The following is a 4548-nucleotide window of genomic DNA, read 5'->3' on the forward strand; positions in this document are numbered from 1 at the left end:
GTTCTCTCAAGAGCACTGCTCAGTCAGAGCTCTCGCAACCCTATCTACCTCACAGGGTGTCTGTTGTGGGGAGGGGAAGGGAAGCAGATTGTAAGCCACTCTGATACTCTGAATGAAGGGCAGGGTATAAATTCAACTCTTCTTCTAAACAGTCCTAAAGCTCTAAATAGTCTGGGACCGGCATACCTTCAGCGTATCTGTTGTCCACTAAGCCACCTTCTTGGTGGCTGCCTCTGCCCTCTGGAACCAGCTCTCTGAGGAGGTTCATGCTCTGCAGGATCTGTCAAGGTTCCGTAGGGCATGCAAGGCTATCTTGTTTTGTGCAGCGTTTAATTAACCAAGGTAATGTGTGAGCTGACTTCCTGCCCCGATTTGTTTCAGAGCTGATGACCAGTTGAAGTTTAATCTGTTTTTATTGTATTTATTTGCATTTATAGGTTTTATTACGTTTTAATGCTATGTTATATATCCTGTGACCTGCCCAAGTCCTCTGGTGAGAGGGTGCAGATTATAAATCATAAATAAATGTCTACATGCCTCCCGCCCCCAAGATGCCTGCCATTCAGAACCCCTCAAAAGCCCTGGCAAACCAGCAGGCCTTGCGGCACCTCTTGGAGGATCTCCAAGGAGAGAGGGTCACCCTCACCTTTCCAGGGCGCCCGTTCCACAAAGCTGGAGCCATGATGGAAAAGGCCCAGGCTCTGGTCGACGCCAGATAGGGCCCACCCCCCACCCCCCAAGTGGTGGGATAGCCAACAGATGGCTGCCTGATGATCGTAGTTCGCACACAGGGACGTATGGAAGGATATATTTATCCCCTACTTTTCTCCTCAATGGGGACCCAAAGCGGCTTACATCTTTCTCTCCTCTTTTGTTTTATTCCCTCAACAACGAACTTGTGAGGTAGGTAAGGTGGAGGGGGGGGGACTGGCCCAGCACGCCTCTATGGCACAGTGAGGATTTGAACCTGGGTCTCCAAGATCCTGTTTTGACACTAATTACTTATACCATGCTGGCTCTGAGTTCACTCAGAGTGGTTTTTTGTTGTATTATGGCTATGAGTCCGTGATCCAGCCATGCCATGTGTTTAGTTGTCTCCCATTTAAATTCATATTTAAATCTGAACACACAAAGCTGCCTTATATTCAATCAGACTATTTTTTGTTTATTTTATTGGACTTATGAATTGCTCACCCTGCAAGCAGGCTCTGGGTGATTTACAACCTTGTAAAATGTTCGAAATACAATCAATATATAATTAAGTTTACTAACAGTAAATAATTTAAAACCAATCCAAGATGGTAATATAATAATCCCCCTTTGCTGGCCCCACTGGTGGACCTCCTGATGGCACTGGTATTTCTGGCCACTGTGTGATACAGAGTGTTGGACTGGATGGGCCTTTGGCCTGATCCAACATTGGCATCTCTTATGTTCTTATGTTCTTACTGCTGTCCGGCAGGGCAGGGCAGGGAGGGGTATGTGGAGACCATAGAAGAGAAAGGGAGGGTGCCAGTCTTAACCTACCATTGCTCCTCTCAACGAAAAGCCCGGTGGGACATCCCTGCCTTATAGGCCCTGTGGAATTGCATCAGATCCTGCAGGGCCCTGATGTTATTTGGTGGAGAATTCCACCAGGTCGGGGCCAGGACCGAAAAGGCCCTGGCCCTAGTCAAGGACAGCCGGACCTCCCTAGGGCCAGGGATCACCAAAAAGTTATTAGCCGCTCTTAGCATTCTGGGGACATACTGGAGGAGACGGTCCCGAAGGTACGTGGGTCCCTGACCGCTCAAGGCCTTGAAAGTCAACACTAACACCGTGGTCCGGCAATGTCAGTGTCTACTCAGACTGGCAGCAGCTCTCCATGATGTCAGGTAGATGTCTTTAATGTCACCTATTGCCTGATCGTTTCAGTTGGAAATTCTGGGGAGTGAATTTCGGGCCTCCTGCATGCCAAGCAGATCCTCTGCCACTGAGCCACAGCCCCTCCCCAGATGGTTGGCTAATGCCCTGTCTGTTTTGGCTTTTAGCTCTTTCCAGGAGGTCTTTGTTCAAAGCAGCATTGCTGAACCATTGAGTTATTTCTGCCACTTAAGATTAATTCTAGCACATTATCAAGTGTGACCTCCAAGGAACAAATCCTGTTTGTACTCCACATCCAATTTATTTTATTATATGCTCTGGAATGGACAAATCCTTTCAGCATGAAGCTTCTATCTGTCGCCCAGTTATCTGATTCCAATTCTGTCAGGTCCCTGGCTGCTGGGACTTGAAAAGTCTCTGGAAGGCCATTTGTAATGCAGAATGACAAAGCCAGGAGCTGGAGCGATAATCTTGGGGAAATTCTATACATATAATTCGGTGGCTCAGCAGAAAAATAAAGTGATTAATGAGCTCTGAATGCGTAGCGCGTGATGCATAGTATTAATTACTGCAGAAGGGTGAACAAGACAAACACCAAAATGATGGCTAAGATAGACTAAATGCAGAGAGAGGAGACCTGTACAGATGGGTAAAATATGTTGAGAATCCGATATTTGAGCTATAATCACTTTCAACAATGGCCTGCATTTCAGCCAATTTGTACTGGGCATACGCAAAGGGCACGAAAAGACAATGGACTTAAAAAGGATGTGGCTTAGTATTTAGAATGCCCCTGATACAGCTTCTGTGTTCATTTTCACACCTTCACACAGGGAAAGCCTTTCCCCTTTGCTCTTTTCCCCTTGATGTCTTGTCTTTGCTGAGCTGGTCTCTTTAGTGATATGGACCATTCTAGGAAGCAAGAAGTCAGAAAAGCAGGATAGAGCTCAACTAGACCAAGAAAACTTGGGCTGGGTCTTATCCACATTTCACTGAGCATGGCTACTCATGGAAGGCAGTTGGACAACTGGAAAAACTATGGCAGAGAATATGCCTTACCATCTCCTTCCATAGGCCCCTGTGTACCAAGTATGGTGGTTGGCTCTCCCACCACTTAGAGTGGCCTGTCTGGCATCAAACAGAACCTGGGCCTTTTCTCTGGCCCTGTGGAATAGGCTCTGAAGACATGGAGGAGAACTTCAGGAGGTGCTGCAAGGCCCTCTTGCTTGAGGGAGTTTGAATTGGCGGGCATTTTTTAAGGGAGGAGGAAGGAGAGAGATTTGGGGGTTGTTTTATTTTGGCTTTAACTGGAAATGTTTAACTACTATTGTAAGCTGCCTTGATCCATGGGGAAAGGTGGGGTATAAATGTTTTAATAAAAAAGAATACAAAAAAATGTGCAGAATTGTTTTTATCAATGCTTGCACAAAATACATCTGCTGGATGTAAAATACAATAAAATGTGCAGAATTGTTTTTACTAATGCTTGCACAAAATACATCTGCTGGATGCCTACAGTTGTTTACCCCAAGATTCTCCATCTCCTAAACCAAACAGGAACATAAAATTCTCAGAAGATTTCACTGCCCTCCCCAAGCCAGTGCCTAAAATTGTGGCTGCAAGCTGCTCCATACATTTTTAAACCCAAAGGCCAGATCAATATGCCATTCCTCTGGACTGAAATAAGGGCTTGTAAATATGTTCCCGTCTGATGTTGGGAAAGAATGAAAGGTCAAAGAAGACGGGGACGGCAAAGGATGAGATGGTTAGACAGTGTCATAGATGCAACGAACGTGAAATTGAGCCAACTTCAGAGGACGGCGGAAGACAGGAGGGCCTGGCGGGAGCTGGACCATGGGGTCGCGAAGAGCCGGACTCGACTGTCCGACTGAACAAATAATATGTTCCCGTCTGACTCTCCTTTACTGTGTCCAGTGGCAGCTCATACGTCTCCACAAGTGCTAACGGGAGAACAACCAGCTCTGTGGGAGCCAGATCAACTGCTTGCCACCAAGGGTTTCCTTGACTGAGGGACAACAGACTTACCAAAACTGAGGAGAACTGGGAACAGCTTACTGGCTGCAGTCTGTCAGTGCAACCTGAAGAGAGTTGCACTCTTCTAAGTCCATTCTTCTCTTCAACTGACTTCGTATTAACTGTTTAGGATCATGCTGCAAATCAACCAAACGTTAGGTCTCTATAACGAACAGCCTCCCCATCACTTGTGGCAAGACATGCATGAGGTGGGAAGGGACTTCCTTCTCCCTACCCTGAAATAAGTTATTTTCCCTGAAGATTCCAATCCACGCATCACTGCTTGTCTTTGTAGAAAAAGCCCAGCAGGAACTCATTAGCATAATAGGCCACACCCAGCAGCAGAAATGCATTAGCATATTAGGCCACACCCCCATGTTACCAGAAGTGTTGTCGTCCGGCCACATCCACCTTTTGCTGCTTATTCTGTTTACTTTGTTGTCAAAACCCTGGGCTTTTTTTGGTAGCAGGAACTCCTTTGCATGTTAGGCCACACATACCCTAATGAAGCCAATCCTAATGAGTTTCTGCTATTAGGTGTGGCCTATTATGCTAATGAGTCCCTGCTGGGCGTGGCCAACTCAGGAGCCAGCCGGAACTCCGTTCCTGTGCGTTCCTGCCCAAAAATAGCCCTGTTGTATACTATAATGA

This window comes from Gekko japonicus, unplaced genomic scaffold, assembly GCF_001447785.1.
Source record: "Gekko japonicus isolate JY-2015 unplaced genomic scaffold, Gekko_japonicus_V1.1 scaffold3897, whole genome shotgun sequence".
NCBI lineage: Eukaryota > Metazoa > Chordata > Lepidosauria > Squamata > Gekkonidae > Gekko > Gekko japonicus.